We start from the raw sequence: 12,973 nt of genomic DNA on the forward strand, positions 1-12,973 counted from the left end.
AAACAAAATTAGGGGAAGAACATGTTGCTACCAGGCAATAGTTGAATAAAAGTTGAGTAGTTACCAGTGTCTATAGAATAGTGTTTGTGCTTGAATTGCCCGTCTCTGGTAATCTTATTGTTTTTATATTCCTAGAATCAGTTTTTTGTAACAACTTGATCAATAGCCATAATGACTCTCGGGATGCCTGTGTTACTGAGTTACTGTGTAGTACAACAACCTCTTGGCTGTGAAAGAGAAAACCTTTAAGGCTTGAGATCATCTTTTTTCAGTGTGGAAGGAACCCTCACAGAGAAAGCACTGAAATGTCACAGCCGCAGCCTCAGCAGATCTCTGGCCAATGGACACAATGGGTGACGTACGGGGGCTTTTGCTGCTGTAATGTGCAAACATTACTGTTTGAGCTGTTCTGGCTTCAGCCTGCGCTCGTCTCTGTGCCTCTCCAAACTTGGAGAGCAGCACCCAAAGCTGTGTGCAGTTACACGTCTCTAATCCTGTAATTACTGGCCCATCAGTGCCTAGTAAAACCATAATTGGAACCAGCTGTCTATTTGTTTTGTCTTTTCCTCTCCCAATCTGCACCATGACCAATCTGACATTTGCAAATGCATCTCTGGACCTCCAATACAGCCAATGTTTTTAACGAGTGGGGACAAGCTCATGGTCCAAATTACATTTGTCTACAACTATGTGCCAGTGAGGGAGGGGAGGAGGGGGGGACGGACGCCGTCAAGTATGGCAACCTCATCTCAGATATGATTCCATTCCATGATTCCACGGGAAACGGTGTTTGGCTAAGCATCAGTCAAACAAGAGGTCCAGCTGTGTAACAAGCCAAACAACAGACCAGGCAGAAAATAAATGACATTGATGCAGGGGTGCAGCAAAAAATTCCGGGCCCTGTAAATAAGCAGTCCTCCCTTGATCCATGTCGCTTGTGCATCTTTTGATTTTTTTTTTGTTCCTCAGTGATATGTGCTTAAATCTGCAGTTTGCAATCTCATCACATTTGATTTGACATTTTACTTTCCATTCCTTGCTTTTTAAAGGGCCCTCCCCTCGTTGAGGCTCTGGGTCGTCAGTGCCACTTTTCATCTCTCTCAGACCAGCATACTGTACAAACACGTGAATCTGCTTAAAGGGAAATATAACAGTTACTTAAAAACCAAACGGACAGAAAAGAATACGATGAAGCAGTGAGAGATGTGAGTCGGGCAGCTGCATTCGAGGCAAAAATAACCATGTTGGTTGAAGAAATGCTCCACTGCTGCTGCTGTGGGTTGTGTCAACGCTGTAGATTTACAGAAGCAAAAATAATCGTCACTCAGTATTGGCAGCACCCTTTTTACGTACAGCCAACTATGAAAACCACGAACAAACCTTTATAGTTAATTTCCCCTTTAGCCGTGTAGCCTCATACAGTAGCCCAAGTCATGTTTCACCATTATGCACACTCTTACTAGTCCCAGAGGACACTATTGAGTGTGTAAGTATGAGAATAAAAGGCTGGGTCTTTCCTCTAGTCTGTCTTGTCTTGGATAACTGCTTCTATGCTCTAAGCTTCATTTGCTTGATTTTGAGGTGCTCTGTGAAGTTTTCTTGTAAAACAAGAAAAGTTAAGGCGTAAAACTAACCATTAGAAACGCCTCCAGCCCTGGAAATTACAGAATGGGACTGAAAAATAGGCCAATCTGTGTTGAGCTGTTGGTACAAGTTTCACTTTTTTGTACACAGAATTTAAACCAAAATCTCCACATTTCTTAAAGATATTTGCTGTCTCCGTAAGCCTTATTCTTCGTGCCTATAAAAATAAACCGATACCGGTTTATTTTCTCACAGATAATTATACGCATACTCGAGTAAAAACATAAGCAAACACTTGATATTTTGGTGCTCGTCCCCATGGGCATAGCTGTGTTTACTACTCCAAAAAAGATGTTCCTCCCAGCCATGCTAGCCTTCATTTTCATTCTGTTTTCCTTGTGAAGGTCATTGTTTGCTTTCCCCTCTCTGTATACATTACATTTCACAGTCTATTGCTTCATTCTCATCTAAGGACTTGCAGGCTCCACTGTCTGATTTGCCAAAAATGAAAGCACACATGACAGCCTAAATGACTTCAATTCTACTCGGGGAGTGCGACTACATACCCTCAGTACAAAAAAAAACCCCAGAGCAGATAAATAACAAATACAGAAAGAAGCAAAGCTATCGAGAAACAAAATCGTGATGCAATAACGCCGCTCCACTGCAGAGGAGACATGATTAAAGTTGTTTATGCAATAAAAAGGGAAGTTCTTTTATTTTTGAATTGTGCTTTATAAATTTGTATTTTGTCAAGGACATGATTATAAAGGCCGTGTGTGTATTATCTCTTACTGATGCTACTGTCTTGCGTTGGTGAATTACATTTAGGAGGACACAAAAGGCCACACGGATTTAGTTTGTTATACTTTTTGTCACCGTATCAGACAAAACTTTCATGTTGAACATATTTGTAAGTGTTTACTGCTAATGTAATCAGTGGGACTGAACTTAAGTATTAGCAAAAAGCGACTCTCTAACTTGAAATTAAATTTCAAGCAGACAGAATCAAAAACAAACACAATTTTTTTAATTGCATTTCAGACGGTTTTATTAAACTAAATCAGGACTCTCAAGATAAGTCATTTCTTTTTTCTTGGTAAATAAAACTATTTTGATTTTAATTATGTCCCTAAAAGGGAGGGCAAATTTGGCAGTGAAGCGTTGACCCGGTGTTGTTTCGTCTTGATGTACAACATTAATGTGAGGTAATCTCATATTCAATAACAGCATCACACTATAGAGTTTCTAAAGGTTTTCTTTACAGTGTTTGATAGTGTACCTTTTAGCCAGCTTTGCCTCGGGGCTCATATTTGAAATGCTACAAATGCTGTAACAACACAGGATAATTTAATAGGTTTCTGACTGCCAATCCCCAGGAGTCAACATGAGATAGGGGGGCGGAGGGGGGGGCAGCTATTCTAATGTCTGCTTGGCTCTCTTCCTTGACTTAGATGCAACTAGCACTGATAGGAATAATGTTTATTTTATTTTTTTATATCTATCTCTTTCTGAGTGGCGGCAGATGTTCCGCATTCTCCAGCAGCGCTCCGTTCCAGGGGGAAATCAGGGAAAACTACGCACTATAAAATTAAACCACTGACACTTCACCGGCCCTGAAACCAAATAGGGCCCGCAGCATCGGCAAGCTGGAGCGAATATATCATTTCTCATTTTTAGAGGGTTCCATCTGTGCTAACTTTCATTAACACTGGCTGTAACTGCAGTGAGCTGCTTTAGAATGGGTAAACACCGCGTTGCTTACTCACCTGGTCCCGTTGTGTTAGATACCACATGAAAGCATAGAGATTAGGAAGACCCCTGATACTGTAAACGCGGTTAAAGAAAAAAAAAGCTAACATCAACTGATTTCATTATGTAGAAAACAGCAACATGAGTGTGTGCCACAACGAGTTAGACTCTGTGTTCCACTTTGAATCAGATATTCCTGGCTCTGAACGCTTGAGATGATTTCCTGGATGACTCATTTGAGTTTTATTATAAGTCCTCATCCCAGAAATGATTTGTTGCTCTTAACAGCAGGAAAAACCCTCTGGCAGTTGGACGGGGTATTGTTCAAGACTTTTCAGCAATAGTTCCAATACAAAGACTTTGATACCGGTTCCTCAAAGACACTCTATTTATACCGATTTAATCAAATTAATTTTAATAAAAAGGAAACGTTATCACAAATTATTCTACACATATTTCGTTTTCATGCAGTTTAAAGGGGGAAAGTGTAACCAACTTTGTTCACTGTAGCTACAGTTAACAATCTCTTTTTGCCTCAATCTCGCGTGTTGACTTTCAGCCCAAAGTTAGTGACGTACACTATAATAATATTTATATTAATATGAATAATAGTATAACACACTATAACAGGACGTGAGCATCGGCAGGAGAGAGAGAATACCATCTTTCTTCGTAGATGAGACGTAAGCCAATATCATTTAATAGAGAAACTTAACAGCACTATGCTGTACATGTTTTGGCCTCACAAACTTTACAGTTCCCAGTCATTACAGTTAGGATTTTACAGCACTTAAGAACAAGAAGAATAAGCATGAGCTTGTCAAATGTAATGTTGGGCCAAAACAAACCAGATGGGGGCCAAACTTAGCCCGCAGGCCCCAGTTTGGGCTGCTCTGCACTACAGAATGAATTAGGGACTGTCGAGATGTCTCCCTGATGTGTTGTGTGATGGATAAAAATCTGAGATTGTAGCTCCCTTTTGGGTTTTTTGATTTATTGTTTTGTTTTGTTGCTTAGAAATTTGGTTGATTTTAATCTAAAATGGGTTGTAGTATCATTCAGCATGTTATATGTCCACTCTTAATAATTGCAACAAAAAAACCCAACAACAACAAAAAGCAAAACAGAAATGGAAGATAAGATTGTAATTGGATGCTTAGCCAAGGATAAAAGCAAATGATGCTGTAACCTGCTTGACCTCCCTGTGTAAAAAAAAATCTCTTGTTTTGACAGTCTTGTATTTACTGTCCATCATGGTAGTACTTTTCAATTTCTTATTTAGACAGGTTTTTTTTATTTTTTTTATTTGGTGCCTCTGGATTTTAGGATCTTTTTTTTTTTTTTTTTTTTCATTTGAAGTGCTCTACGTTGTAATCTTTTAGCCTCCAAAGCTGCCTCCACTAGTAGCCAGTGACACCCAGTTGAACCTGGATAAAGGGATTAGGCCTCCGGCATTATGGAAATAGTAAAGATCAGAAGAGAACCAGCAATGGTCAGACTGTTCACGCAGGTAGACTGGTGGAACAAAGCCTTTTTAATTACCCTTTTAATTGCCCCTTTAACAGTATGAATTAGCATTTTAATGATGGGTATGTAATTAGGGTGGAAAAGGCTATGAGAGCTGCGGGCTGCTAATAATGCCTCTCGGCTCAGAGATCACAGCAACAGGAGACAAGAGCAGCTGCACCTGAGCGTCGACACACACCGCACCGCTCAGCCAAACAATGAACAGATGCTACATATACACACGCATACACTGACGAGCTTTCTGCACACCGACGTGCGCACACATGCACACAAACATTTAGCAGTCACTGGGGTGAACAATTGGTGAACATCCAGAAACAGAGAACACACTGACAAACATTTTCATACGCACACAACTCCATGCCAAGTGTCCAAAAGGCTGATTTAAATCATTAAAGTCATCATTGTTTTAATGATGACTTTAATGATTTAACATTAAAGTGATTATATCATCAGTCACCGCTGCGTAATTGGAACTCAAACCTGATGATTTTCTTTGTTTTGATTAGTGCTATGGTGGGAACAATAACCGTGCTAACTACAACATAAAAGAACGGCTATACGCATAGTCATGCATGCATGTGTAGCAATCTCACAGAGGATAGCCGTGAGGATGTTGGCAGTTACATCATTTACAACAGGCTCCTGTAGCATGTAGAGGTTGAAGGATGGTAAAGGATGAGGGTAGTTTGGCTAAAGGCTTTCCAGCTAATTAAAAGACTAACGTAGCTTCCAAATGACCATTAGCATTCATTTGGCCTCTATGTAAAAAAAGAAAAAGAAAAAAAAATGAGAGATGTACATCTCATCATGAAAGGATGCGCCAAATGAAAGCAGGTATCATTATGAATATTCTTTGTGCCCATCATCCGCTGAAACAGAATCCTTTACCTAAATTCACACGCTAAGCAAATTGTTCAACTGCGCAAGCAACATCAAATATCTTCCAGTAATTGTCTGCACTCAAGGGGGATGCGGTTGTATTTTCATATGAATATGTAATACTTTACATCAGCCTTTAGGAGACACAATACAGGCTTTAATTATGTGGCATAATGGCAATATATTAAAAACTAGGAGCAGTAGTATACACTCTCTATTGATGAGATCTGCAATAGAATAATGGATGGAGCTACCTGAAAGCTCATTAGGAGTTCAAAGCATTCTTTTGTTTTTTTTGATTTAATGAAATATAAATGTGCTCGCTCTTTGTGACCCAAAGTCTGTGCTTTATAACAGTTGTTTAGTAGCTGGTTGTATTTACGACTGGACGCTAATATCATGCTGCAGCAGTGATGCACATTTTTTATGATCTGAAGAGATCAAACATGACATGTCCAGATAACTTATGATCAACCTGTAATAAGCCCCGGTATGAAATGTCTCCCAGCTGATTTTAGTGTAATTGCTGCCGCCCTTTCCCAGGCCTTAATCTTGGTTGTATTTAGCCCTCACATTAAGATTATTTCGCCAGAGCCTCGACAGAAGTATCGAGGCGGAGCGAGTGTCAGAAAACAGAGGACTGTCTTTGTGCACTGTTGCTTCTGGGAGAGACAGAGGAGGTTCTCTGTATGCTCTGGACGCCCGTCCTAATTATTTTTTTCCCAGGGATGAGGTCACATTCCTCATGGCCCAATCAACGGAGAGAGGATAGCTTGTTATTAACAATCTGCAGATAAACAAACAGGCTGGCTAAAAGGCATCCATTCAGCATAAACCCTCAGAGTTTCTTTGCTCACGTCGCAGTGATCAAATACGAACAAACAAATGTAGAAACACAAGTAGCAAAACAAATAATACAATAATCTTAATATTTTAGCCATGAGAGTTTTAACTTTGGAACAATAGAGCAGATTTTGTTCTTCCCTCGAGGCATGTGGGACTGTGGCATGATGACACAGCAGGCAATAATGCCATTAACAGACTATTACTGTTATTTGATGTGCGTAGAGCAACCCATGTACAGATGGTTTAGTAATGTTCAGGGGTATTAGGCCTGTTGTCATGGTGAACACAAAGGCTGCAGCAAACAGTCGGGGAAATAATTGTGATAAGAAGCCTTTCTTGTCCTAATGCGTTTGCTTCCAGTGAAGTTAAATGCTGAATACACCGCAGCAAAATAAGGAAAAGTGTGACAAACCAAACAGGCAAGTACACACATTTAGTTGTATTTGCTTAATTTTCCCTTTGATATCTAGTATACATGTACATGCACAAAATATGCATGACTGTTAAAGTATCCCTGTTCTTTTTCTTACCATTCATAAAGGTTGGAGGTCTGTCAGCCGGAGAGTTGGTAGAAAGTAAGTGGCAACCGTAGACTGTATATAAAAGTGGACGTCGCTTCCGGGTCAGAAAAGTTAGACCAATGAGGAAGGGCCTTAAACTGCAGTACCACCACGGGCCTCTAGGGGTTGTCTTGAAAAAAGGCTTTTACAAACCGCCAATGGTTTGTAAAAGCCTTTTGGAATGCTTGAGTCTGCCATTTTGGCTGTTGCCATCTTTGTTTTTTTGGAGCCACACGTATATTCAAAACAGCTGGTGAGAAGCCAGGGTTAAATCTGGCTGACAACCTGCAGACATCATGCATTATTTTATAAATGATCACCTGAACAGAACCAGTACATTTAACTAATAACAGCATAATGACTTGTGGGGGGGGGGGAAAGCATTCACTTTCCATTTGTGAGAGAAGTTGATGCCTTTTCAATTGGAGTTCATTGGAGCCAGAGGTTTTCAGCAGCCAGTCCCTAGCGGCCCTGAGTGGTACTGCACTTCAAAATACCTCTACATTTGCATCTCTTTTCAGACCTGGACACTACATCCATTTGTACATACCCATGTCTATGCTTGGGAGTCATGTCTTGCACGGACTTATCTTAATAAATGGTGACGAACATGAAAGCTTGTCTGTGGTTAAAGGGTTGTCGAAGAGTCTTTGAAACAATCAACAAAGACCAACTTACCCTTTTGCAGCTTCTTTATTCTCGTTGTCAGCTGAAACGACGACTGGTAATTAATGCAAATGTTTTGATTTGGCTAAAAACCTCTCCAACATGACCCTGGTTGTAGTTCCTTTAAACTTTGGTTTAGTAGCATTTTGACTCCTGTAAAGTGGATGTTCTGGTCCTGAACCTGACCCATAACCCAAGACAGTAATGTTTGGCTATGGGTGGTGCAAATGTTAAGTTCCTACTGTGGGTAGTGATCTTGTTATTGAGCATGCTAGCTTATGGTTGAACTGTTCTATGGTTTTTTTTTTTGAAAGGCAGTTCAAATAATTATCTGATCTAAAGCTTTTGGAGGCCACAGTGTCTGTCTTACTTCAACCTACAGTGAACTGTTGATTCTTGTAGTTTGTGGCAAAGATGGTCAGATTGTATAACACACCACCCTCCTTGTTTAAGCTGTGATCTCTCTTTCAGTTCAAGCTAAAATGTCCGAACCCATCAAAATGAATCTAAATCTACGTGGTGTGTAGTTCATCACATTCACAAAGGTTATCTAATGAACAAAACAAAGCAACAACACATGCTATATAATACACAATAGTATCTAATATGTACAGTTAACGGAGTTACATCTGAGCCCATACTGGCCGTACAGTGGCCACCACCACACATTTGCTTTCACGTAGACTTTTTTCTTATCAAATTTGATATTTTACAGAGCTCACTCGTCCACGTTCACAATGGGAAGAGCTGATTCTGCTGAAGGTCACCCCGACATCCGAACTGAATGAATGACATTTAGAGTACAATTTCCTATTTTTCACCATTTTCTGTTTAAGGGCATTACGCTACATGAACAGACCACGCTTGCATCCACACATCCACACTGGTACATGTCCATACACCCAATCATACACAAGGCTTTTAGCTGCTGTGAGCTCGCCCAGAGTCACTTCCTGCTCACTCTGGACCACAGAAACACCTCCTGAAATTAGGTGTACTCCTCAAATATGCATCTGTAATTTAAAAAGGATTTAACAGTCACACACACACACTTGCACACAATGTGTAATTACTCAAAATGAAAGAAAAATTATACAATTAGAAAAACCTCCTGTTAAGCACACTTCGACTACAAGATAATGAATAATTAAATTTGATTTGACAGTGGCCATATTTTGACATCATTCACTACTTTTGTTTTTAGTAATTTACCTGCTGATATGAATTTCTAGCTGGCACTTTTGCTTCTGTTGTTAGAAGCTGGTATTTATTTTCTAACCCTGTTGCAAAAGGACATGTCTCTTTGTGCTCCCATCCAGGATAATCAAGTCATCCTTGTCCACATGCCTCTCTGTATCTCTCCTCCAGTGCCCTGACCTTTATCTCCAGCTAAATCTTATTTGCCTTCAGGACTTTATAGGGTTTTCCACTCGTTCATAATCTATTTGCAGTGTCCTACAGACTTTTCATTGCCATGACATTTGACAAAAAACTTAATGGTAAGATATTTCAGTCCGTGTGTTCGTTTGCGGTCGACTTTTAGTGAATCATTTTGGAAGCAGTGGGTGAGATGGATTGTGTGACGCTCTGCTCCAGGGACATTTTCCCCATCGTTCAAGGAGATTACCTTTTCGGATGTGTGCTTCATTAAGCAGCTCCCAAAAGCATAAAAATGCTTTGGTGCAAAGAAAAAAAACAACTTTGCTATTGTTTAATGTCCAGTAAAAGGAGAACGTTGTTTTTCTCTGTAAATAACGTGATGCATTTTTCTTCCTCAGCAGAGAGGAACTAACTGAAGGAAACACAAAACATAGCTTTCAAATGGATTAAATAGATATGAGCTCCTTTTTGTGTGTTATGAAAATCTACATTCATAGCATTTATATACGAGTCAAATACGGGAACAGATGAAGACACAGATGTGATGAACAGTGTCGGTAGGAATCTTTATAGACGGATGAACTGTGTACCTCCATAGAAACAAAATACAAAGCCTCTGTCAAGCATACCGGCACGCTTTTGGTTTGTCACAGAATAAAACAAAGACAACTGTTAAATCAGCTGAATTCTTGCTTATTGTCTAGACAAAGTTATTGATACTTCATAGAAGTGCTGATAAATTAGTGGATTGTAGTGAAAGTTCAAACAGACTGTCGTGGTCTATTAGTATAACAATTTCTGTTTGGTATCATCAAGGACAAGTGGAGAAAACGAAGCGAGTTGTTGAGTCCATGCGGAAGAAACATTTTCCTGAACACGGCAAATGGCTGCAAGACCATCTATAAACAACTTGATGTCCTTGTGCCCACAGTTGATACTGTTTTTAGGAGGTTTAAGGGCCATAGTTAACCTCACTGAGACACAACCTCGAGAGGAAAACTGACATGAAACAAAAGGAGAGTTTGAATTTTATGGAAAACTTCAACACAACTGACCTCCAAGATCTGCAGAAGTGCACCAGTGGTCACACCATACACTGCTTTCTTAGAGGAAGTGGGCTTTGTCAAAGATGAACCACTTTTATGACATGGCTCCGTCAGCAGGATCCAAAAAATGCAAAGAGCCAAGAGTGACCTGATGTTTGCCAAGAGCCCTGATCCTATGATTTAAAATAGCTCGGCAATTTAAAAATCGAAAGCAAAGTGTTTGTTTTATAAAATATGGAATGGAGAATGGTGCATTAATTACTTTTGTCAGTTTCATCTTAGAAATTTGTGTATCAGCGTGGCCTGATACAACCACATCCACTGCATATCCGATCAGCTTATTAGTGAAAGACACTCGGATAGAAAATTGGTACACCACTAAAACTTGAATTAATTTAGTTTTCACTGCACTTTATGTGACGTTAATTGATGAAGAAAAAAATATTTATTTCAGCATTTTTGACAGAATCCCCAATTTTCTTTTAGCATAGTACTGTATGTGTCATTATTGTGGATTTTTTTTTCAGTCCACTGTGGAATTTCGACAGGCTCTTTATGTTGGGTAAATTTAAGAATTCAGACAGTAAATATAGTGCACTACCCAGTAAACAGAGAGTGATTTCAGACCCGATCAAAGACATGTCAGAGCCGAAGTCACCTATCAGTATTATACATGGAGATAATGATCATTCTTCTATTGTTTTACATACATACACTACAGTGTATTGATGATATTGATTGAAGTCCACTGTTATGATACTGTTAGACAGTACTGAGCCTCATTTAGTTCCTTCTGCTGTCTAAAGTTAAATTGTTCTGCTCCAGACAGAAATCAAATCAACAAAACAAGTCTCAAAGTGGGCAGCTTATTGAGAGACTTCCACATTTTTTTGGTCAGTCAGCTCTTTACAAATCAGCCCACCAAAGGTCTTAGAGATCAGATAGTCATGACAAGTCTTCATGAATATCTAAAGTTTTTATTTATTTATTTAATTGTATTGTATTAAACCAAAATATAAAGAGACCCATACCCCTCTAAACAACTGGAGAGATATTGTTGCACCGCATTGTGAATAGGACTGTTTCTGTAGCCTGCAGTTGTGGGTTGGAGGAGGAAGAGGAGGAGGAGGACGAGGACGAGGAGGAGGAGGGTGGTTGGAATCAGTGACATTCTTCAAGGCCAGTGTAAGATTAAAGAGCGGGGCTGTCGTGCCTCTGATCATATATTCACAAAAGATACCCTGTGAAGAACACATCTTTAAAGAGAGGATGGCTGAAAATAAGACCACTACTAGTGAATATTTGTGGCAGCCCCATTATACATATCATATAAATGGTCCATTACTGAGTAAGGAGATTACACCCCAGAGAGGTTTTTTTAGTTGCCCTTCTCATTTTCTGTTTGCCCTCTTCTCTTTTTTTCTTCTTTTCTTTGGCTCAGTCCTGCGAGCAGCTGCCTCCAGTGGCACGGGTTTGTCCTCTGTGATGTTTTATGTGTGGAAAAACCGTGGATCCTGGGTTTGGATGTAGCCAAGAGATCACTCCGGCGTTATAGCGTTGTGGCATTGAGCTTAAAGAGCATTGATTTAAAAAAAATAAAGAATAAAAAAACTAACAGCCTTGGGCACAATATGCAACCAGGAGCATTTATGCAGAAATGAAAAATGTCAATAGTGCTTCCTTCCATAATATTGCCTATTTCATTGGCACATAACACTGGCCTGTGACTCATGAACATAAATTCAGTGCACATAGTACAGTAAACCGAATGATGATTAATATAACTTTCATCGTGGGTTTGCTTCACTTGGTGTGGCCTTGGGTCCTTTATGGCACAGTGGAAAAATGTAATATCCTGCTATTCTGCATGTCCTTCAAATAAAATGTTTCCATAATGGATTCTCAATGGTAGATATATATATATATATATATATATATATATATATATATATATATACATATACACACACACACACACACACACACACACACATATATATATACATATACTGCTCCATAAGCCTTGCCCTTTTTGTATCTTTCACAAGAGAGTTAATCAAAAACTCTGGCAGATCACAGGATTACAGCAACAGAAAATGAAAAGTATTAATATAATAATCAAGCGTTTCAGGTTGCTCTTAATTCAATTGTCTCTCTTAACATTTCCCGGCTTTGTCAATCAATGTGCCTGCCTTGTCTTTAAAGCAACAGAGGAGTTATCCATCCCGGCACCATTACAACATCAATGTCTCATTTCTGCTAAATGGCAGAGGAAAGATAATTGGCACGTGTGCATGCATATTAATTAACTGATAATGAGACGATAAGGGCCCCTCTCTATCTGCAGGTGTGGAACCACTAATCAATTGGCAGTGAAATGGGGTAAAAATGCGCTTCTTTTATCCCACTACTGAAATTAAAAACCTATTTAGTGCCACGTTTTCCAACAAAGTGCTTTTCATTTATCTTCTCCAGCACATTATTCAATCACACTTTCCATTTGTATAATGGTAATATTTTCATGTAATTTCCCCACTGCCTCTAAGATGGGTATTTTTGATATGGCTTTGTAAAATGGCTATTCCATTCCAGCTCCATTCACTAGCTGGTAATAAACTTACAACATATATTTCAGATTAAATGTCTTCAGCAAATGGAGCCAGCCTCAGATGTCTCACAGCCGCGTGGGTAGATCGCTCCTGCTCCCTGGTGGTGGTCGGAGGAACTGTT

This window comes from Embiotoca jacksoni, unplaced genomic scaffold, assembly GCF_022577435.1.
Source record: "Embiotoca jacksoni isolate LCO1_2020_lvr unplaced genomic scaffold, fEmbJac1.0.p SCAF_6, whole genome shotgun sequence".
NCBI lineage: Eukaryota > Metazoa > Chordata > Actinopteri > Embiotocidae > Embiotoca > Embiotoca jacksoni.